This window comes from Trichoplusia ni, chromosome 24 (assembly GCF_003590095.1).
Source record: "Trichoplusia ni isolate ovarian cell line Hi5 chromosome 24, tn1, whole genome shotgun sequence".
NCBI lineage: Eukaryota > Metazoa > Arthropoda > Insecta > Lepidoptera > Noctuidae > Trichoplusia > Trichoplusia ni.
Genome location: NC_039501.1, coordinates 4335883 through 4362087, shown reverse-complemented (window position 1 = coordinate 4362087; position 26205 = coordinate 4335883). Strand labels below are relative to the sequence as shown.

Sequence of the window (26205 nt, the reverse complement as noted above, 5' to 3'; positions counted from 1 at the left end):
GAGAAATTGAGGAAAATGCTCTGTCTGGTAGTTTAAATTGTGTACACTTAACTTTACTAAATAAAAATGATCTTTGACAATGTTTCATAGAAATTAATGTGATAGATAAAGGCACCATAGGAAAGCATCATCATCAGCCCATATTCATCCATTTCTGATCATAGACCTCCCCAGTTGCACGCCATCTAATCTATATCTATCTCGGTTGCTTTCTAGGATAGCATGAAATAAGTCGAACATTTTGCAACAATGCCGCTTAGCAACAGTTAAATCTGTATACCATAAGTATTTGATTTAAAATATTGCTAAAAATAAAATAAATAATGTCGCAACATGTTTTTTTTTTTTTTATGGTTTAAATATCCATAGGCTTTCGTCATGGCCACACGTGTACTCGCTAACGATGCCCAATTTAGTTATTTATTGGTCTAACCCAGGAACAATGAAAGCTCAACTTTTTTTGTTTACTGTTTTTATTTACTTTGAGGTCGGGGAAAGGTCAAATTATTGATTATAGATAGCGTATGTAAGCATTTTGTCTAGACACAAAATACTGTTACATGGTGAAGGTTACAGACCTGAACAAGGTCACAAGTAATTCTTTTAGAAATTCAACATAAGGTTAGGGAATGTTTCTTTAATTAGATTGCATTGTAGAAACTCTAAAGGACAATCCATTTTATTCGAATCTCTGAAAGTGAACGGTGCAGCAGAAGTTCAAATTTTCAAGCAAAGCAAAGCAATATTCTATGGCTGACTGTTACAACCATTGCTAGCATATGTTGTTATAGAAGAAAGAAGAATTTATCATCAGTATAAATTTCAACTGTGACTATCGCGGTTCATGAGATACAGCCTGGTGACCGATAGACCGCATAGCCATAGCTATTCTAATTGCGTTTTAACACTTTAGGTACGAAACTCCAAAAAAACAAAATATACAGCAAAAAACACTCTAAGAAACGTGGGATAGCGACTCGAATAACACTCGTATATTTATTCAGCAGAGAGCAACGACCTTCAGATGCGTAGGAAAACTTTCTGGAAACAAATCACAAACATATTATACGTGACGTGACAGTAAACGTGACGATTCGATACCCCGTATTATAATTTATGTCACAGGCAGATATATTTTTCTGAGACAGAATATGAGATAAACATTTATAAAATATGATAATATATACTAGCCGTGTTTCGGAAGGCACGCTAAATTGTGGGTCCCGGCTGTTATTCCTACATCTTTGACTGTCGTAACAGGTAGTCAGAAGCTTGAAAAGTCTGACAGCCAGTCTAACCAAGGGCTATCGTGTTACAGGTAACTGGGTTGAGGAGGTTAGATAGGCAGTCACTCCTAGTAAAGCACTGGTACTCAGCTGAAACCGGTTGGACTGGGAGCCGACCCCAAAATAGTTGGGAAAAGGCTAGGCCGATGATGATGATACTAGCTGTGGCCTGCGGGACCCACTACAAATCGAAAATGATCAGACGGATAAAAATTTCGTATGTGTTTTGTGTTCATCCTGGTTTTAACTATCTGTGTTTATATCGTCTAAATCTGACAGAAATCATAATAAATATCTAATGATATTATTTATCGTAAAACGGGCATGGTAAATAGAGACGGATTCTATAATGATTTCATAATATTTTTTTCTGCTATGCTTCGATTCTCGGCTGTTTCATCAAATATTTTAATTTAAGCTTATATTAAAAATATTCTATTTGTTAAATTTACGTGTCACTTGCTTCAGGAGGTCATTCTAAATTGGTCACAAAAAACCTAATTAAAAAAACTCAAATAAGCTGTTTCCGTAGGCATTTTTAAGCGAACACAGGGATGCCAGGAATTGTTCGGGTCAGTATCCGGGGTAGAAAATATGCGGTGTTTAAGCCCAACAGATTTACAAGGCCAATGGGCATAAAACACATTATGTTAAACGTTTTTGTAACATGTTTCGTTTTATAGCCCTATATTAAGGTTTTGTATTAAAAATAAAGATTACTTGCTGCGGTATTTTTTAGTTTTTATAGGTTTTTGTTCCTGAAATTCTGGAGCAAATGTCTTTTCGAAAAACACGATTGGTATAGGCAAAAATGTTCCGCGACATTGGTTAAGCAAAATACCGTTACATCGTTGATAAGCATTATTATGTAAAATTTTGTCGAAATCTTTGCAAGAAATTCGCGTTTAAAACATTTCCCTATCGGTTCAGTGTCGATATTAAGCTGATATCTAAGGAACTAACCAAAAATCCGGTTAAGTGCAAGTGTGACTCTACAAGACTGAGGGTTTCGTACAAATAGGCTAAAAGGACATCATTTGTATGACCGTACCAAACGTTGCTTACCCTCGATTCTGGTTTTAACTGTTTGATGTTATACCGGAAAAATAAATACAATACCCGTGAAAACTATTACTGTCCAGCTATCACTGTTCATTAGATACAACCCAGTGATAGACATACGAACAAAAAGGGGCCTTCGTTATACGGTTCCTTTTTCACCCTTTGGGAACCCTAAAAACAGATTCACTAAAATTCAAACTCCAGATAAGATCCGGCACGGAATCCGTTTCAGATCTTTCCCGGATCCCCGGATGTGCTTGTTCCGTGCCTTAACACGACCGAGTGACCTTAATATATTTCAGAGTTTTACGTGGTAAATATTACACGAATTTTATGGATAACATGTGCGTATTTTGGTCCATACTCAAATATATGGCGAGAATGTTTTGCGGAGTAACCTACCAATATTATAAACGAGAAAATTTGTTACAATGCTTGGAAGTTTGTTACTAATGAACGGAATTAGATGAAAATTTGCTACATAGGGTTGCTTAATACTCTTTATCTAACTAGAAAACCCAGATTATGCTTTATAGCGATAATCGTTATTTCCACAGACGAGAGCCAGCGACAGCTAGTTAAATATACAAGTTAAAAAAATCAAGTATTGAAAATCAAAAATGTTCCCACGGGAACATATTATTATAACCGTGATAAGAACTATACTCTGTGTTAATCCAGATTACAAACTATCAGTGTTCTAAATTTTGTCCAAATCCGTAAAGTGGTTCTGCATGAAACCTTAAAAACCATCCATCCATACAAACGATTGCATTTATAATAGATAGTAGGATTGGGAACGATTGATAGAAAACTTTCAAATGTCGTTTTTTAGTATTGGTATAAGCGAAAATGTAGTAAATTCAGCTAAAAATTGTATGTATCGCTTTAAACCGCGCGCCTAGTAACCTAGTTATCAGCAATTGAATTTAACGTCTTTAAACTTAAAAGGCAAAAATTATAAAATGCATATACTGCGTTCATTTTATCGTGGCGAAAATATACACAAGAGCATTGAATTAGGTAAGCGCAAAAACTTCAATTTCAACGTCCATGAAGGCCTTTATAATGCATAAGAGAAAAAAGTTTTTCTAACACTAACTGGGATCTCAAACTCTGTTGGGGTCAACATCCAGTCGATGAATTTTATTGCAATACTTTTTATAAATGGAATGACTTTTCATTTGACTTTCATGCGCCAGTACCGTAAAAACAGCTCTTAATTTACATTAATATTATGATGAAGTATATTTTGAGAAATCGTGACCTCGTGTGGGACAAAATCTCAGGCAAATAACTCTGTAAGTAATTTCCATTGTCTTTTCGCGCAGGTTTCACAAAAATTCAAGTCATCCTTTCTACTGTCCCGATTTTGAAAATTATTTCATCAATTGAAAATTTATTTGTTGCTTTATTCAAAGATTTATATTCCAGATTTATCTATACAAAAAACACAAAATTTACAAAAAAGAAACGAGAACTCGCCAAACTGTAAAACAGTTTGTTGGCGAAATATATAGAGAGCTACTCTTTAAACTAAATAATTTTGCGAATAATGGGAAGGCGTCTCATTTCGACAATCATTATCAATATTATTTATTATCTTATTGCTTCCCATGAATATTAAAACATTTTTGAAACAAATGTAATACAAAATTTTGAAAACACGACACGGAGATACAGTTGGTAATGTTTGTGAATGGTCTAATTTGCGTGGTAATGGTCGCTTCTCGCTTGTAGCTTTGTTTAGATATTTATTTAAGCTTCTAATTTTAATTCTTTTTACTTTAATGTTGAACATTACAACTTTTTTCTCTCTTTGTTTTTAATTATTATTTGACAACTTTATGGGAAGGGATCCAGTCCTTTTTAGGGCGTACACGGGAACACGGGTCCAATGGTATACTAGTTAATCCTGGTTATAAACTATCTGTGCACAAAGTTTCTTCTAAATCCGTTCAGTGGTTTTTGCGTAAAAGAGGAACAAACATCCATGTATACAAACTTTGCGTTCATGACATTGGAGGATAATAGTTCCAACGCAGTCAATCATATTACAAAATAATAAAACTAACAATCAATTATAGTCTAACAAATTCGTTCAATTTACTTCGTAAATTTTGTTAAACATTTTGTTGAAGTGAATTGATTAGCCGCCCTGAATGAGCGTTAGTGAATAAATGATACTACGATATTTCATCCTCGCTCGCAGTCAACTATAAATCGTGGGTTTTGCACCGGTAACTTATATTGTAGGTATATTTTACATTTATGTGAGCCACGAGTTATTGGCTAGGTAAGCGTTTATTTATTGAGAACGAATTTTCTGTTCGTTTGTAAAAGGATGTTTCTTTCTCACTTAGTCGAAAGAAAAATGAGTGTATCTCAACTTGAAGCATGCTTAAAGGATCTTTCAAATTCTCTTAATTTTGTAAATTTCGATTCGATAACTATAGAAATATATTAAATTTCAAAATTCAAACTAAAATTACTGATATCATTGATCCAAAACTTACCTACAGATAAGTGACGCTCCTAAGAACAATTTTCCGTCATCTGCCAGCTATCGAAAGCGTCCGTAACTCGATACCACGGTTAGGTTAGTCAACGACAAACGCCTTTTACCTACATAAGTATGTAACCCTCATAAATACTGGTGACAGGGGTCTACCATCACGTCTTAAAGTAATATTATTGCCATTGTGAAAGAGAGATGCCGCGGTACGACTTGTAGTGCGCTATCCCGCTCCCACACCTATAATGGTCATACTTTAAGAAGTAGTGGAAGGTCTGGTAAACGTGCGTCTGGACAACTTTGGAAAACTGTGCGTTACTCGCTTTGATAGCCCTGTCTTATAAGTATATAGGTAGATATGGATATGAGATTTGGAGACAAACAAGGAAAAGTGTCGGTAAAATGCAGGATTGATTTCGGCAGGATTAGCTAATCAAAGTCGGGTAGTTCAATAACTGTCAATCAGTTTGTCTGTCACGTTTTTCTGGAATAGATGAATCCCTGTTTATGACTGCTTAAATCTAACTAAGTATATTTTAAACTGTAAATAATTTTGCTCTGCTATATCTGCTATATCACGAATCGAGAAAGAAGATAGAAAAATAGAAAAAAGGATAGAGATTAGACGAGAATAAAAAATCTGGAGTAATGAAACACATAATTACATTAATTTGCGTTCACAGGTATTCCTTTAGATTGCCAACATAATTCTACATCCAGAATAATTTCACCAAAACCCATAAAAAAATCACCATTCTGCCACCATTGTATGGTGCAACCGTAGTAATAACAAAATATATGAAACATTAATAAAGTACTGTGCTACGAACGTTGTTTATGCGATAAATCTTGGCGGGAGATGTAATTAAATATTAAGTGCCCCGAAATGGGATTTGCGATAACTGGCGTTTTCGCTTTTACTCGCTAAGTCAGCAAAATCTTGTATTTTTCGTTGGAATATCCTACTAATATTATAAAAGCTTACGTTTGTTTGTATGGATCTAGCGTTGTATGTTCCTCTTTCACTCAAAAATCACTAAACGAATTTAGACGTAACTTGGTTTACAGATAGTTTTTATCCCGATTTTAGGTTCCCATGGGGTCATTTTCGATATGTAGCTGGCATGCAAGCGAGTTTAATATATTAAAACTTCTAACTAAAAAAAAACCATAAGCGATGTGTTAAAAACAACTTTCTAATTATACCTGAGGAGAGCCAAGACCACAAACAAAGTTTCAGGGCGAAAGGTGTGTGAGTCCTTAAGTTTATTGGACTTTCGTATGATAAAACTTTTAGTCTACGGCTAGCTCTTACAAAGTCTATTATAAAGTAGGTCAATGGAATATATCTTCGTATTTATGTTTATAATTTGGACTGTTTATTATTGAGTAGAATTTGGAATTTATAAATTATAATGAGATTTTAAACTGTCTTACACGTTGATTCATAAAATTATTAAAACAATGATAAAAAAAAAATCAATTTAAAAATATAATTCAAATTTTAGTAGCTCTCGCTTGTTTAAGCTAAAGAACCACTAAATACAAATAAAATGTGTTAATGTTTTAATTCTATGTTGTTAAAAAACATCAATTTCAACTCTCTAGAGCTACCACGGTTCATGAGATACATCTTGGTGATACGGCCTGGTGGTACGCTTAATAACAAACATACAAAGTGAACAACATAAATAATGTATACGGAGCGGATAGTATTAAGTCCTACTTAGTAACAAGTAAAAGTTAGCAGGAAGATGTACTTGCGAGATGAGGCTTAAGATAAATCATGCATGCTTTGAGCAACCTCGGTTTTCATATTTTATATTTTTCTTATGAAACATGTGTCGCTTGAAACTTTAAAATGTTTTTTTTTTATAGTCTCACACCTAGGGTAAAACACTTTAATGCGGGTTAGTCGTTTAATAGAAAATGTTTTCACCAAGTAAATTTAATTTGTGATCGATTGATGATTCCTGTTGTCTAGCTGTACTACGTTAATGGTCACTAAACTTATGACAAGTCAATCGTATATTAACCTCGTTATTTTGTTGTGTGTTTATATATATAGTTCATAAGATACAGCCTGGTGACAGATGGACGGAAAAACCTAGTCACCGAAACGAATAGCGAGGCTTTAGTAATTCGTTTTTCCTTTCACCCTTCGGACACGGATCCCTAAGAAATCATAGGTATAAGTCGTCGCTTATTACCGAAATTTTTAAGACTCATTAAAACAAAACGAATATATCGTACAAGTGGCCATACATTGCTGGCAATGATACATCTCTTTTGATACCATAGCAGCGTGACTCCGCAATGTATTGCAATTCCGCGATATTGCTCGCCTAGTCCAAATGAGACTGAAGTAACAATGGCAGGGTTGAGAGATAGCAAAACAAACGGTCCATGGAGAACAAGCCTTGTAATCAACATACATGTCAGATGAATCTCTTGGGTAGAGTTCGGGAGTCGTTGGAATGCTGCATTACTAGAGCTTCAGTCTAGAGATGTTTGTATGCCCGTCTTCTATGATTTATAGTCCAATTTTAATTAGATGGTTGTCCCCAAGCTTTTCGAAATAATTGATGTTTTCTTTATGGAATTTCAACGGATTTCTGAAAAAATATTTACGCAAATGTTACTACTTTATATATTTTTAATTTGAAGTGCCCTTTCTTCCTACGCCCGGCGTAGTTAGGTACTAGAAGGTTATAAATAAGATGATTTTATTGAACTGCTTATAAAGTAAAGCGAAAAGTAAGTGCTGTAAGTGATGTTCTAAAAAAAAGGTTAAAGGGATTCACAAGCAGAGAAAAATCTAAAACGCATTTGTGAACTACCATTAAAACTTGTTTCTTATCAAAGTTTTGACCATTTCCTAAAACAGAATTCCATGTTTTTAACCAGACTGCCCACACAGACCTCAAAACGCGTCAACTTTCTGTGTTACCTCAAAATTAGATCCTAACTAGTTTCATGAGTGGTTAGACTCGTAACAATTGTGTTCCCTTTAATGTTACGATACATTTACTTTTCTAATTATATTCCGAATGAAACGGGTTGACCAAAGGTTGGTCGTTTTAAATATCTTTTTTCGATTCAAGAATTTGAGGAATGGCAATAGGCACATTTTATTAAGCCTCCGTTGGCCATCCGTGTGTCCAGTCGGACGAACTGGTTTATGTAGAGTTGTAATTTCTAGTTTAGATTATATCGCTGTAACATCAAATAAAATTGCACTATATGGTACATTTTCTCCAATCTTAAATTCTATTTTCTTTTCTATAAATCGACTCCCATAAATAATTGATTATTTCTGTCACGGGGGGGAAATTAAAAAAACTGTGCTTTCCTACGGGTTAAGTGATTCAATAGAAAAGTTTTAATTTATAATCCCTTTGTGATGGTGCCTATATGCCTGACCTGATCATTAGTTCCATATTATCTTTCTAACAATTGCATTTTGAACCGGAACACTGTCAAGTTACACAAACAGTCGGTGAAGAATGAGGTTACTGTAATCGACACGCTTGGTAAATTGATCACTGCAGCAAAGCTTAAACATTCGAACAGAGATTTATGTAGCAAGCCTCTGAACTAAACTAATCGAAGAAGGCGACGAAGGAAGTTATTTCAACAGTGGGAAAAGAACAAAAAGTTAATCAAACGAACAATAATATATAATCGTATTTTTTGTATTTGAAATCAAGTCTATGTCCAACGATATCTCAAATACATTACTACCAGATATCAGATATAAAAGAAAGTGAACAATTGCTCTACAATCCAATTTGTCCATCCAGTATCCTTAACCTCGAAACTCCAAAACATGATTTTCTCCTGCCATCACAACCCTAAGACAATTTACGAAAGTCTACAGATGTTAGCAAAAAAGCAAAGGTAATTCGTTTATTTCCTTGAGTTGCTCTTAACGGCTCTGTTGGGAAAACACTGGTGTATTTTATCCTGAAATTCGTGAAGCACGTTTGGTAAACACGTGACTTATTAGTTGGTGAGATGGTCTCTAGAGATACGTGATGCACTGTCTGCGGTTTGAAACTTTTCAGACAATTTAAGTTGATTGAGATTAATTAAGTGAATAGTATCTGCAGGTTGTTTATATTGGCTGGATATAAGGGTAACATGTAGTTTTAATAGACGTTTTTTTCTGGTAACGACACAAAAGGCTAAAAGTGAAAAATTGACCCGGGGTAAATTTTTTAAAATATAACCTACAGCAGAGAGTTGTAACTAACATAACTTAACTAACATACTATTAAAATAGGATAGCTGCCCGGTATAGGTCACCACGCCAAGACAACTGAATATGGATTTGGATGAACATTACGCCGAAGTTGGCCGAAAAAAATAAGGCGAAATATTCATTGATCGAGAAAGCAACTGTAGACTTCTACTCGCTTTAGGATAATTGCTTTAAATCATCACCAGTACCTATATCTTTACAACCTGCTTCCAAGAATTAGGAGTTTTCCCCATGTGATCTTCTTCTATTCACCCCCAATTGTACTACAATAACATCACATTCACGCACTCAGTTCCTCTATTTCGATATTGTTTCCACCTGCGTCATATATTCATAGCTATTATTAAACTAGACAATTTATATATTTATTAATACCTATCTCGTTACCAGTGCTCATTAAAATTTGACGCAAATTTGTCCGTGACTAACGACTGCACATCTTTCGGATGCATCTTAGTTTTAAAATAGCTCTTTATTTATGTAACTCATCGTAACATCTGAAACGCAACGCAGCTCTTTCAAATATTCTAAAAATATATATCAAAGAATGAGTATTTCAGATCGCTTATTTATTCATTCATAATCACGATCTATCGAAAGCTTTGTGAAATATTACAGGAACTCAGGATTATTCTAATTGCCTATGGTTAGGGGGATTCTTTTTGGGATAAATCAAAATTTCACCATTGAATGCATACTGCATCCAACGGTGAAATTTTGTTTTGAAAACTGAGAATTTAAATAAATAATAATACGCGAAAGCTTTAGAGGGTCTCGACCATGCAATTCGCATTTTGATACATTCAGCCTTGGAAGTTATAAAAACTGGAAACTCCTGTTTTATATTAATACAATAAAAACAAGCCAATAATTAAGATGGGTTAGTACCAATAAAAAAATGTACGTCATTGCTCCAACGGCGACTCTTCCAAAAGTAGTTCTATGTTTACGACAACGATAAAAAGAAATGAGAAGACTGTGGATACACACCGCTTTATAGCGCTATAGTGAGCTAGTACGAATAAAATTTGTAAAATAATGGAGAAGGAAGTAGAGGAAGCATCAAAAGTTATGGCAAAAAAGGGTATTTTTTCAAGTATCTCCCACACTAAGGAATCTATGTGAGGCGGGGGTTACTCAAACATTCAAATAATGTGCACAAAGACACTAAGACACAATCTAGAAAACGATCACGGATTCATCGGCCACCATAGTGATTAAGCTTGTGCAGGACACTACTAGTGGACACAATATCATTTGGGATTTCTCTTAAAAGAAATTTCTTTAAAGGACAAAATATAAGGAATCGTAAAACCAGATTCTTAATTTAATATCAAGAGACAGAAATACAATCACAATTTGCCGAACAATACAAGAACTTCTCGTTTCGCTTCTCACATTGTAATTGATATATCGACTGTTTATCCGAGTTTACCGCCAGTGACCGCTGGGGAAATAAGTTTACTAACGTATCTCATACGGTTTATCTGCCCTGTTTACGTCATTTAGCAGACGTTTTATTCTATAGAGATTTTAGAAAGGAATCAAATTAATAAGTACTACATTTTAAGCCACAGTTTTAAGTCCATTCTTAGATGTTTTGGTTTCCTTACGATTTTCTTTTACCATTTCCAGCATTCGAAAAGACATTGGTACATGCTAGGTATTGAATCTAAAACCTTTGACAGTCGTAAAACTAAACGATCACATGGGGCGTTATTTAAAAAAAAAAAACTATCCATTCGTTTAGTGAGAACAATTTGTTACACAATTTGCTGAAGTAACTACGTTATTCAGTAGGATATAAATAAAATGAATCATGATACATAATAATAAATTCTATTTAAAACAACACTTACTTTCCAAAATAGACTTCACACGCGTCATAAGCCTCGTACTAGCTGTTCCAGACGTATAATTAACGGTGGAAATGTATGTACCAATACGCCTTACGATTAATTTAGATGATGCGGAACATATCTTAGTTTTATATACATTGCGGGGCTGCGCAAATATGGTATCAAAAGTGCTATATCATAACCAGCAATGTATTAAGCACTCGGTATATCTTTCCTCGCCCAAGTAAGCATTTAGTTCAAAAGTGTTGTTTATATAAAGTTGTTTCACGGACTAGGGGCTTATCTTCATGAAGTTCAGTTGGAACTTGACTACTACTAAATGTTCGCTTAACGTAAAGTTTAACTTTCACAAAGGAACTAATGTCTACAAGATCTAGTTGTTTGATTTGGAAATTCAGGTTTTAATGTTTTTTTTTTTATCTACAGTGTCAGATGTTTTTTTCTAGCCTATACTGCCCCACTGCTGTATATAAACCTCCCCCAAACATTTGCATGAATTTCTCCATCATTCGCTCTATTAATACCGTATAAAACTAAAGAACAAAATTTTACAAATTGGATTTAGGTATTGTCACATAAAATTTGAGGAACAAATATAATGCACCGTGACAATATTTTTATATATATTATTGTATCATATTTTCTGAAAGTGCTACACGTTGTTTTTTTAGTGGTATGGAATTATGCCAAACGGCGTCAAACTCGAGCGAGATATAACCTCAAAATTAAATATTTTGGATTTAGAAGAAGCGGATGAACCAACACTTTTAATAAATCGAGACAAATCAAAGGCAATCATTTACTTTGCCTTGTCCTACTTGTGCGTAACCCTCAGCGTCGCAAATCCGATTCGCACTTGACCGGTTGTATTGTAATTTACTAACAACATGCACTTCAAAAGAAAATCTTCAACGGAAAATAAAAAGCAATCGTCGCGTTGGAAGTACCTTTCAAGTATCATTTATATCTACCGGATAATTTCCGAAAAGTCCAAGAGTAAAACAACCGAATGTAGGTCAACATTCTGCCAGAAAATCCTTCAAAAATCTTAAGTTTTTTCATAAAACCAAACTTCTTATATGGCTGTTGAGCCGAAATTCGGACGGAATTTAATAAAACGAAAAACTGGGATGGTATTCCCTCTTCCATTCCTGTGAAAGATTCGACAATGGCTATCTCAATTCGTTCAGGAGAAATTTTGTAGGGTCATGCAACGGGCGAGTGAAATTCGTTGAATGTTTTGTATGAGGTTTAATTAGGTTAATCGTGGGTAGGTGTGGTTATAATAATACATTTACAAAGCTTCCTTGCATGTTTGTAAAACGAAGTGTCCACGTTTTCGAGTTTTGGAATGACAATTGCAATTTAAGGACACATTTTCGAAGTAACTTCATCTTTCATAGTTTTATGATATGATATTTTACTGACTTATAAGGAAATAAGTTTTCGGAACAATTCTGAAAAGTGACATCTTTGATCAACTTTTTTTTTTTGCTTACAAATCTTAAAAGTCCAAAGCAATAACGACTGGCATCGCATTTACACGACAAATCGATTCTTACAGCACTCAGCTCCAACTTTATACGTATTTGTTCGTCTAATACAAAACGACATTTAAAACCACTTTACAATTTTAAAATCCAGTTCATCCCCTTTCTCGATGTAAGAGTCTTTGTTAAAAGTTTTTCCTTCTTTAATCTCGCGGATACAACTGTATGCATTTAGAGAATTTTAATGCTCTCTCGCAAAGATAGTCATAATAGAGATAATGGTAATTTTTGTTTTCAGTGTCCGTTTTGTAGAGTTTAGTATTAATAAAGGACAGATATTTTATATTTCATCCCGCAAACATAAATTGATTAGTTTAGTGGAAATGGAACTTATGTGTGAAGTCTTGATTGTTTTTAAATTTTGCGAAATCGTTAGTCACAAGCCCCTCTCCTAAACTTTCAAGGAGACATTTTTACGTGTTAGACACGTATTTTTGCCTTTTGATGTTTAGAAAAGGCAATAATACGTGTCTTCAATGCTGTTCTACCGGGTAGTGGTGACATCTGTATGATGAAGTGGGAAGCGAGATTAATTAGTTAATAATTAACGTTTCTAAGAGAGAAATATAAGAAATGTTTAAGCGGCTGAATGGCAAATTTTAAAAAACAAAATGGAAGAAGATTATTGGGTAGACTTGAACCTAAATATTTACAAAGTTTCCAGACATGGCTGACGTTACAAGACTTAGGTATGGACAAAACTATAAACATTTGACTGCATGCAACAGCAGACACTAAAATACACCTCATAAAATTCTGAACTTAGCTATGTCTTAAAACCACGTTTTAGTAATATAGTTAGTAAAACAATTATATGGACGCCGCTGAGGATTTAATGCTATAAAACCACGAAGTTCTTGACTTTTGTCGGGATTTGATCATCGACTTCGGATAGAGAAAGCATAAAAAGAAAAGAATACAACAAGTGGAAAGCTATATCCGTGTCAATTCATATTTAAATAATTTAAGCGAGATAAAATATGAGCTTATTGAAAACATTACAACTGTAAAAACAAAATACTGTATTTTAATACTAATATTTTATATAAAGGCATACAGGTATTTTCATATATTTTGAATATTAAAAGGGTAAAAAACCTTCAAAGCGTCTACTGCTAACATCCACAGGGGAATCATTAAAACAACCGCTATAATTATCCCACATAACATTGAGCAAACAAAACAAAGTTCGCATAAAACCAACATTTATTTCGCTACAGACCCGAGCCTGGGACACAGGAACAATCCCACGAATTCCCCTTAAATCCTACAAAAGTATTTCAGAAAAGTCCTCTAGGTCTTCACACATTGTTACGGAACATATTTACCCCGGAATATACGAAAATAGAATGGACTTGAAAATCGAAGCATAGGCTTGCTACAATTCTTTACAAAACCGTTTGCGACTTTAGATTGATTGATCTAACCAATGATGTCAGATTTTCCACCCAGAACCTTCTGGCGTGGCTAAACACATATTTTTTAAATTATTCATTGTGATGGTTTCATAAGAATGTTTTCCATCGCAGTTTTAAGCAGGCTATGAATTCTAAAAATTATTGGAGCGTACGGATTCGGAAATTTTGACTTGGTAGTCTAAAATCTTTACCACTTAGCTATCACAGGCCTACATAATTAATAGCATTTGATGCTAAAAGTCCAGTTATCACACAAAAACTCTAAAATTCATTCAATCCTAACACAAAATATCTACTCTTTAATTTGCACCTTGTATTTTAAACCACTAAGCGTCCACGACATTTACAAGAAAACGAACAAAGAAAATTATGACATAAATAATTCTACAAAGAAAATAATACCATACGAGGATCCAACCGAATAAAGAACGCGACGAAACCACTAGCCCGTATAAAATAGGCTTATTTTATATTAAATAGGCATGGAAGGGTAAGGTTACATTTAAGCCTCTTGTGTGTTTTCCTGTTTCGTTGCATTGAAATGATTTTCACGTATGTGAAAGAAAAACTGGGACAATGGAAAGTTCTTAGGAGGGGAAAAGTGAAGATGTAAAGGGTTCAGGAAAAAGACATCAGAAACCATGGAATACTTGCTATCTTGTAATGTTATGCATTTTTAAACCTGTTAACAAACTCTAGTTTAGTTCAAACTTCCAGAATAAGATGAAATTATGCGTGCAAATGGAATTTTCAAATATCATGAACCTTACCACTAGCCATAGGTGCTCTGTAATGAAATCATACAGTCTCGTCTGGCTTGGACTAGTCCTGACTACTTTAATCCTACACAAAGTGTTTTTCATACGAAACTAACTTTTTTAACTACTGCTAATATAACGATGAGCTTAATGTTAAGACCCTTTCCGAAAATATTACACATTAACTTCAATCGATGCTACAAGAGCTCATTTTGAGCCAACATGAGGTCCAATATGTCGGTAATGGCCTTTGAGGGATCCTGATAGGACATTAACGGTCCTAAAAATATATTAAGGACCCCTTAACAGGATGGAGGCTATACAAAATGTTTTGGGGTAGTAAATTAAGTGTATTGGTTAATTTTGCTTACTCATGTTTGCTTAGTAAATGCCAAAACTATAGGTGTAACCGGTGCTGTTTCAAACATTGAACTAGGTAGATTGCGTGCAGCTTTAGAAATGAAATGAAATTATTGATTCTGTAAGAAAGGTTGATACAATTTTTCGGCACTGAAGATTGTTCCCTTAATTCAACCGTTTTTGAAAGAACCCCACAACTCGACACACAGCATAACCACCAGTTGCACAGTCGAAAAAGATGGTCAAAAACTTTTTCAAATCGCCAGAATGAAACAGCTAAAACCCAATATTAATAATATTGGTTATGTGTTGTTTCATGATAACAAGTTGATAGTAACCAGAATTATGAGACTATTAAAGGAAAGATTGAAAGATAGGTATGAGATGTGATAATAAAAATAGCGAAGACCGTGAAGATTGACTGATCATCCTAATAACCCAAACATCACAAATTAAGTTTTATACAGAGGGCTATAAGAAAAAAAAAACTGCCGGTATAAGGGTCGGCCTTGTATGCGTAATCAATGAAAGAGTAAACGCAAAAATGCTGTCGAAAAAAGTTCCGTTGAAAATTTTGGGAACCTACGCTTTTTCGAATAAATGAGAACTGTTTCAACATACGAATAATAAAATAGAACCCATGCAGGCATCGTAGAACATATTTGCAAAATGGATTTTTGGAATATTTTTCCAAGTATGCAATTGATATTTTCCTTTTTATGTGTATGAACTTTAGGCAGCCTATAAAATAAATTGAAAAACACCGAATCGCAATAAAATTCTACGTTATTACCAAAAGATACCAAAAGCACTTTTACACAGTGAAAAAATAATTCAACCTCATTCATGAATTAAAAACCAAATGAAAACAGGCCTCTGTCATGTCAACGACCTAAGTGACGTCCTTTGAAAGTTCACGACACTCTCAATGGACACGCATGAGACATACTTTTATGTATATTAAGCACTTTGTCAAAGCTTTGTATCTATCTTTTTATTTTGGCTAAGTCATATTTTTAGTCCCTATGGGTATACCTTGAACTTATATCTAAGTTGGTCCAATGTAATCAGACTTAAATTATTTTTGCGCTGGCATCTGTTTCTGAAGTGGCGTGATACGATTCTTCGTTATCATTTCCCTTTCGCTTAAATATAATTAAGTTTTCTTTATTTTTTCAGAACCCTTATTTATGCTCTTATTATTGAGGGGAAGGTACTTTGTCTTGATTTGATACACAACGTCAATGTGTTGTTGGTGGTGTTGATAGGATTGATGATCTTGGTGCCATCAAGAAACGACATGTATTATTATTTGAATTGTAATATCAACGCGCATGAAAACGCAAGCAGGTATCCAAAATATAAATTTTGCGTTGCTGATTTTAGAAACAACCTGTCATCAGTTTCTTAATTGTTCAGTTTCAAAAGAAATTGCTATTAGCCTTCAGATCACTGACCTAAATGTTAATAATTTTCAATTTTTCATGGCCAGTATCGGTCTCACTTATTTAAAAGCCAATGAAAGTCCCATTGGGGCTTATATTATTATCGACTGGTTTTCGTTTGAAATATAACCTCCTGGGGAGCATAAACTATGTAAAAGATAATTGAGTTCATTTATTTTAAATTAATAGACGGTAAATTTTAAGCGGCACTGCGTCATATTGATTTGGTGCGTCGAGAAACACTTAATTTACAGAACATTGGCTGTTATATAGACAAAAAATATTTTAATTTGACCCTTTCCGAGATAACATTTAACTTTACTTTTTTATTTAGAAAAGTCATATAATTTCGCCATCCTGTCACTACACAAGTCTTGATCGCAAAAACAATAAAATTTGGCGTTTTAAAAATGATAAAAATCTTTTTATTCTAAAAAAAAAAATGACGCAAAGATGTCGTCACATGTAGATTATATTCACCGTAGTTTAATCAATTTACGTATGAAGGACAAACAAAATATTATCTTATCCATTAGCATTCATTAAATTACAGTACGGACTCGGATTTTTTACATTAACCCTATTCTTGACTTTCAATCATTCACGACTACAAATTTGGATATAGTACCCATAAAATCTTCTTTCCAAGATGATTAATAAAACTGTAGTTGTAAGTTATCGATTACAGCATCTATATTCACTATAATCCACTTCCAAGTCACGTACACCATATTTTAGGCTACCTACAGCAATATTTACTCTGCTGAAACTTCGGGGTTACAGATCCATATTCTGAAAAGGCAAACTTTTTTTAAACCTGAATTCACGTCTTCATTTAGAAATACATTCATACACTTCTGTACAAATCCACTTTCTAGACAGGCATACGTTTTTGTAAACCCTAAAATACGTCTTCATTTAGAAAAATATGTCGAAACTTCTGTAGCCCAACCTTGAACATTTTACGACTGTTTTCTTAACCTTAAGTTAACGATGGTTCAGTAATTACCTACCGATGGCAACATTGAAGTTTTACTTTAGTACCTTAGACACATGTGAGACACGAGAACCTATATGTTACCAGTTTCTTACGACTGAGTTTTTGTCCTAGAATTTAGTGTACCAATGCTGAGCACGGGTGTTACCAAAATCCTTCGATTTTTGTCTACACATTGCCACCTTGAACTAGCCCTCGCGGCATACATCAATTATTTTCGTCACTACGTTGCGCTGATTGGAAGGGGCTTTTAGCACAACACGTTTACAAGGTTCCTGATGAACCTATCTCATGTGCTTTTATCAATAAAAAAAAATTGTTTGTCTTCACTAGGATAGTTTCCTGACAGCCCATTTTAACGTTGTTTTATAGCTATAAAACAACATTACCTCATCAATCACCGATCGACTAAGCTTCATTAGAGTTTTAGCATCAAAACAGGCTATAAGTTACTCGACGAAAGACAAGATAAAATGGCCAACTATTTTAAGTCTGAAGAAAGCTGACCTAATTCTGGGACTGTTAAAAATAGGACAGTTTGAACAGACTGATTTCTCGATATATAAGCTTTAGTTTTTCGTGTCTTATTCTATTTCTAATTCCCTCGAAATAACAACTTTGAGGTTGTCTGGGTTTAATAAATAGTTCTTACTATTCCACTTTACTTAACCTAGTGTGTAAATAAAGCTCAAAATTAAATTTCTAAAACGGTTTCCACTTTCTGAATTTAAGTCTCAGTAGAATACTACCATTTTCTATATAATTTGTATTTTAAACCTTTTTCGTAAGCATGTCACAGCTGTGTAACAATGTTTAGAAAGTATAAACTGAACAAAGTTGAACTTTACCTTAATGACGCCCAACGTGGGGCACAAAACGCTTTCTAAAGCCGTTGGCGACAAGCTCATAAATATGCATGAGGACAACAATAGCGTCTAATTAGTGACTTGGACGAAGCTTCACTCGTATAATACATAATTTAATAAGTACACTCAACTACACGTTAGCGACATCCTACTTCTAATATAATCAGCCTTATTTTTTGTTAAATGAAGGCTTTATTGACGCCAGCTTTTATTGAAAGCGAGCCTACAGTTGTATGGTACTAGAGTAAGCTATAATTATTACGTCGACAGGACATTGCACCAATGTGAAATTGTTACACCTGTAGAGGGGCAATGGACAGGGAAACATAAGGCGTATTATTAATAATCCATTATGAAATACTTATATAACTGAAGTTGGTAAGAATAGAAACCGACCCCAATAAAGGTTGTCAAAACAGTTCGTATATTATGAGCGTTATCGCGAAAATTCTAGAACGAAATTCTTTTTGAGGTTGTAAAAGTCTTAACGCGAAAGTAAGATTAAAAAAAATATTTTATTAGGTATCTCACTTCAAAATAATAGAAACATCCTATAAACAAACAAACAGTCCCACTGACAATGTTTCAAATACGAGCTGAGGCAGTTGAGGAAGTGAGATGCCGTTCTACGCTCACAACCGCAACAAGCTTATTCTAGAAGCCGATGGTCAGATCCAGTATTTTCGTCAAACGCATTCATGTTTTACTGAACTCTACAAATAGCTTTGAATTATAACTGATAGGCCAGTGAACCTCAAACGTCAAATTATTCAAGAAGCATTTGGTAAGTATCTATAAAAGCTATAAATCAATCAATATTGAATAAAAAAAGAAGTTGGTATTTGGGTTGATGTATCACGAAAATCACCGCAAAAGCTGGAATGATTTTAACTAAACTTCAACTCCGCGTTAGATGGTGAACGGGAAAATAATGTGGACCAATTCACATTCATATACTTATGATAAAGATATAAATATTAATGGCATTAATATCTCTACTCGAAAGAGTTAAAAATGAAGGCGACGTCAAGTGTAAACCGCTTATACCAACAAATTTGCAGGGATAAATACTGAATAAAGTATCTTTTACGATCCACAACAAGCTTGCCAAAAGAATTTAACCCTTATTTCTTTTCAGACAAAGTTCAAAATCAGAGCAACAGAAACGCTCAGCTTATGTAAATTAGTTACGTCCTTTGTTACACTGAACCGTAATTAACAAATGCAGCACAGATTCGCCAAGAAAAAAAATATTTTCATAGAAAATTTTAGTTCGAACATTTAACTTAAAACTTCAAAACAACTTACAGCGAACAAAGAAAAAACTTAATAATAGAACCAAGCCTACTGACCTGAAACACGGAAAACAACAATTACTACTTCGAAAACAAACAAGCTTTTGTACATGCAAAAAAATACCAAACCTTTTTAACATCACTTGGAAGACACTCACTCACACACAAATAACTTTCGAACAAAACACACATACAGAACTACGAATAACTTATTATTATATATTATTTTCACTGTCACAAAACACTAGCGCACGTCAAGCTGCGGCCGAATGCCGCAGAAAACTGAAATCTGCAAAGCGATAAAGCTTTCACTGTAATTGGAGATGCCAGGATACGAAATTACCCTGTATTATGGGAAAAATCGCCTGAGTTTTGATAAAGGATGCTTTTTGTTAGATAAAACAATTGTATATTCAAGATATTATTAATATATTCATAATTTTATGTTTTCATAAACACTCTATGCGTAGGGGTTCGCATTTATTTATTAATATTGATTTTACTGTTGACAAATTTCATTGGAATCAAGCCAAAACCATAATTTCTATCTACGAGTATAATCTTCAGTTATCTATATAACCGTGATCATGCCACTAGAAATTGCTTATTGTTTTCCATAAATTGTTATTGGCATCTTATTCTCGATGAAATAAATTACAATAGCGCAGATAAGATGAAACTATGAGGTTAGAGAAGATAATCTTAATAACCTCATAGTTCAGAAACATTTGGTAAATACTTTCAGTTTATGTCATAATAAGTGCTACAACAAAAAAAAAGGATCTATTGTACTTAATATGGATATAGGAGCAGCAAACTTATTAGTATTGTCACCCATTTATGGTCCATTAAACTACCCCCGACGGGTGACGATGTGAAGTATACGGCCACTCCTTGCGCCTAGCCTAGATACTGGAAATACATTGCTGATATACTCGTATTTTAAACAAGTTACATGTTTCATTTTGTTTCATTAATCATCGTTAGCACTTCTGTTACCATAGTAATTAGGCATTATACAAAATGTTACGTCTAGGTCACATTATTCTCGAAAACCTGAATCGCTGTGGAAATTACTCAACAGAAGGAAATTTGTAATGACTTCAGCCCAGAAATTTAGCAGGCAATAGGCATTGCATGGCATTTCGAATAACGAATAAATAAATTTCATAACTAGGGTAAATTTATAGTTGTGGCTAGCAACCCTTTCTACTCAATTGCACAGTTGCAACCTTTGAACCATTTTGCGCCTACCGTGTTAATGTAGCTATTCGGGCCATTTATTTTCTGATTGTCGCCGTAACGATGGCCTTTTATGCATTTATTGGCTACTTATGCAGCAAAAGTTGATTAAATTATTTAAATGTGATACAGGTTGGTGATTAAGGAAATAATGGTAATTCAATAATAAAATCGCCTTTACGCTTATAGAGATATTAGCTATTGCCAGCAGCACCACCTGCTTCAATTCAAATGATTGTATTCAATTTATATATCCAGTACATTAGCCAATATTTAATTTGAAAAAAAAAATACCTTTGCTGCTTTCTATACGAGTTTCTGTGAGGCTGATTGCGCTGTCAATAAATGGACTATTAGGGCAATTGATAGTGGTTACTTAAGTAAAGGAAATTCCAGTTCTTTCCTGGAATACCCGATACTGGCTAACCCACGGAGAAATAGAAACGGAATAATTAATACCGCCGATAGGCTTTTGCCTCATTTTGCGAAAAAGGATAAGTTCACTGAACCCACTAGGTAATGAAGTTGAGTATCTGTTTTTGGGATCTGAGAAAAGCCATGGCTTTTACATTAATACAAATACTAGAAATAACATAATCTTATCTACCGTCAAAATATTCACGCAAGTATTAGAAGAGGTAAAATAATTATCAGAAATTACTCTGAAGAAAAATGCGAAATTCTCACCGATATAAGACATGTTCAATAAGAGCGACGGAAAAACAACCCCTAAATCGGGTCAGACAATTTAGTGACAGAAACGGCTAATGTGGAAAAGGTCAATCAAGCAACTTGGCAGCCATGTGCAACTGAAACCCAAGACATTTTCTGCAGAATTAAGTGAAATGGGTCACGGTCGAATTGAAGACACAATTACACCAGAAGATTAAAAGATAAGACAATTTGTTCTATCTCCAGAATTAAATATACCTTCTATATGATCTTGCTTTTGATGCTAATTACAGGTTTTTTGGACTGCTGTCGTCTTTACTAGTTTGAACAATTGGGCTTTTAATAATCTTCGAGTTTAGAAAAGATTCTGCAGTTCTTCCATAGCCCATTTTTTTGCAATAGCCTCTAATTTTAGGTTTACTCGGTGGTCCATCGGTTTTATCAGTGAGTTCAATGAATTGGGTTTATGCGTACCACATTTTTTAAAAGCCATAAATTGTTAAAGCCTATTTTATTATCTAGCCCACTGTGTCCCACTTCTGGGCAAAGGCCTCTTCCAAATCCGTCCGCGATTCTTTATAAATTTACATTACAAAAATGACTTAATTTCTATAGATAAGCTCTTACATATTAATTTTAGCATACAGCGCCAGTCGCTCTCACCACAACCTTGTTACTAAGTAACGGGATACCTCTTACACAAAAACCCAATTCCAATTCATCAATTGGATCTTAATTTCAAGACACTACGATTCATTTTCGTACTTTTTCCCATGTTTTGCCGGAACAGTCCACGAGACCACAAGGGGTTATCTAATAAAGGTACCTGTTTATTTTGTGTGTTTTTCGGATGAGAAGTAGTCGCTGCGGTCACAGCTGCAATCAGACCTCCCGCGACCTACATACTAAATATTTAAGCTCTGCCTTTTGCTTTACAGGTAAGTGAATATTCACGTTTCTTCATTTTTTGGGTAATACGGATTTTTTGACTGTAAATTGTTTTCTTGGAAGGCGAAGCGTATACCATCTTGGTGGCTTTTTCTTCCAGATGACTATATTGGAATTCATATGAATCAGTTTTGGTATGACATGTTTAAAGAAAACGTACAACCGTCTTCAAATAAACAACTACGGAGCCTAACTGCTGGTTAGTACTGGGTAACTTGGGCTCAAATACTCGTAACAGCTACTTAACGTTATGTTCTGAGGTAACCAAACTTAGAAACATGCAGGCCGATTGACAACCTCCATCTTTTTGAACGGTTTTGAACGGTTAAAAACTCTTAAATTGATAAAAAGATGCTACCCTCATTTTAACCTTCCAGTTTCAGCTAACAAAGATAATATTCAAACCACTAAGCTAATAAAACCACTAACCACTAGGCCTGTTGGTCTAGTGGTTAGTGACCCTGACTGCTGTACCAGAGGTCGTGGGTTCGATTCCCGCCCAGGACAAAAGTTGTGTGATGAGCATGATCATTTGTTCTGGTGTCTGGGTGTAATTTATCTATAATATGTATGTATTTAGAAATATATAAGTAAGTTTATCAGTTGTCTGGTTACCATAACACAAGCTCTGCTTAGCTTGGGATCAGATAACCGTGTGTGAGTGGTCCCAGGATATATTATATTATATTATATTATATTATAATACAACTGTCTACATTATTTGCAGTCTACACAAACCGCATTGTATGTATTAGTCTGCATAATCTCATCTAAACTAATTCAATTTGCATATAATTAGCAACAAATAACACTAATGCTGATTCAGACAGTATCTACGTAATTATATCGTCCGATCTTTAAGTTCGGCAGTTTGGCATCAATCCATAGTAATTAGCGGAATGAATTATTTTACTATCAGCTAACTCAAGCCAAAATCCGCCGGTAAAAAGTCACAGTATTGAGCATTTTTATCTGAACACGTGGCGTGTTTTTCAGGGCAACCGTTTATAGGGCAAAGACACTGAAAGTTGTCCGGAGGTTTGCGAAACATTGTGCAATATCGGATCATTGTGAATGGAGTTTTCTTACAAAAATATATTAGGGCGTAATAATACAATTCATTATTAACTGGAGGAGCTTGTGGGTAAGTTACAACTGCACAAGTTGGTCGATCACAGGTTAAGTTACGGTTGATACGGTCGCTCCGTGGATAGGTGACCATATACATAAGTCATAACGAATCCTCTATGTTTCGAAAAGCCCGTTAAACGTTACGCTAACGTATCTCCCAGCTGTTTTATATCTTTATACATCTTCTATGTAGTGAATCCGATTCAAATATTTAACACAATTGAAACATGCCGTTTTGTTGAGGTTACAATAGTTTATTTGTATTATTATAGAAATAGAATAATTCATAAACTATTTGTCCTCTCTGACCAGACGGGAAGCCGGTGTATTTGGCTGGCGTCGCCGCGTTGTTTTCTATGACTAACGGAACTCTAAATATAATATTTAAGCTAGGAAACTACTACTTTTATGATAAGTTTATTTGTGACCAAAGTTTCTGCGAAAACACTGATTTGGTTTTATGTATCATAAATAAGAATACCTAAAGAAGGGAATTTGGCCAGGGTGAATGCGAGATGCCCAGCGGCTCACACTACTGGCCGGTGGAAGCCCGCGTTCGGTGTTATGAAGGATTGCAACGTATTGCCATAGACCGACACAAAAACGCGGATAACGTAGCACAACGATTCAGGTTTAGTCAGTAAGAGTCTGACACACTACCCCTTTCCTCCCCAAAGGGAGTGTACATGAGGATTCCCTCGCCTTACCAAAACAAAGGGTGAATGCGAGAACAGCACATATCTGCTTCTAGTTGTTACATGCAACTGTTCTACTTAACATTTATTAAAGAACATTTTTTTATGAACATAAACATACAATGGATTACTACTGATCCAAACTTGATTTAATTTTTGGGACCAAATGACGGCTATTTCACGTCAAAGGAGAGAATACAACAAAATCGGATCATACAGTACGAGATTTCGAGGCAAAAACATTACAAATTACAGACGAATTGAGAACCTTCTTCTTAATGAAGTCGGTTGAAAAATTCGCAGATCAGATAGACAGCATAGAATACCATATTTTGCATGATTTCTTTACTAGAAGCTAGGTCTAACATAGCTTAGGAAGAGCACAATCTTTTTGCCGCAGTTGTGAGGACAAATTTCAAGTTGTCTTAGTCAACCAATTTTCACATTATTTTGTTATCCCTAGCCTTTCCCGAAGTCAACATGTCCCTTTCGTTTATTAAATAAGAATAGATTAAAGAGCCCTAATATTCTAACACAGATGAAGACTGATAATTCACATATCTCCAAAATGCATGGCGAAAAATCTTTGACAAAGTCTAGAAGTTTGTTTTACCTACCGTTTTAAAACAAAGGCAGTGTCTGGAATGGTGGAATTGACAACAAATAGTAAAAACCAATTGTGTCAAAAGGAAACGATTTAGCTGTAACGGAGAAAAGCTTTGACCAACGGGCAGACACATCATGTCAAGGGACATACCTACATTATTATGGAAGAATTCAACAAACAATTTTGTTTTGATCTAACTCAGAGCTTTTAATGGAACACCAATCACACTATGTTAGTTAGAAGTCTACTTCAAGTAGTATGCTATCTCTGTCACTCTAAAACGAAATGTAGAGATTGACATTCAACATTATTAAGTAAAGAATCGTTTATGAATACAACTATAAATGCCTGAATGAAAAGCTTATCTATACAATTAATAGGAAATGACGTAGCAACACGATCGCGTGTTGGTACGAACGTAATTCTGATTTTAACTACACCTAGATGTCTGTCAAGACGTCTTGTTGCTAAGAGAACAAATAGACCATTATCGAAACTAAAGATATCACACCTATCAGTAGATCAGATGTCAAAGCACTTGAAGAGAATATCAATCTAACATTAATTAAACGACCTACAGATTGTAATGAAAACCGGCGCTCGGCCAAATAGCGAAATTAAATTAATTGTCTGGGCAACGAATTATTTATAGTTATGTAACGGGGTAATTTTCTAGATTTTTAGGAATATTTTTAAGAGAAAATTTTCATTAATCTAGTAGTTTTGACATTTTGAGCTGAACATCAAAGTTAAGAAGAGGTAATAAATAAAATGTACTCACCCATGCGTTTAAAACGCACAAAAAAATCCTTTTTAGTGGAATCAACGCTGCACGCACTGTTCACACATTTTTCACAGTTCACAACACTAACGATTCTAAATTCAATTCACACGTTCCTTATAAAATATGTACCAATCACGTGGCCTTTCCAGTCAGAATCGGAATTTCGAAATTTGGATTTAAAATCCGATTTTCAAACGTCCGGGCTGCGCGAGCGCCGGACTATTTGAATTTAGAACAGATCGGGAGCGCGCATGCGTGCCGGTGCCGCGCTATTTATATTTTCGCTGGGCTATATACTGACCAATATTACACGACCTCCCGTTGAACAGTTATACAATTTATAACGAAGTAGTTCTATACCTAGCGGGAGCTCAAGTGAAGATAGTTGTCTTTATTTTGACTGAGAAACACTTGATCGAACCCGGGAGTTTATGACTTTAATAAAATTTAA

The 26205-nt window shown here is 34.6% G+C and overlaps 1 protein-coding gene across 1 annotated transcript in view; it reads right to left on the bottom strand.

Moving 5' to 3' along the window:
• LOC113505095 (ryanodine receptor) overlaps positions 1-26109 on the bottom strand; it is a 145452-nt gene extending 119343 nt beyond the window's left edge. The window contains 1 exon segment of the mRNA XM_026887609.1: positions 25752-26109. The gene's annotated coding sequence lies outside the window, so the exon portion shown is untranslated.
• Between the last annotated feature and the right edge of the window lie 96 nt (positions 26110-26205).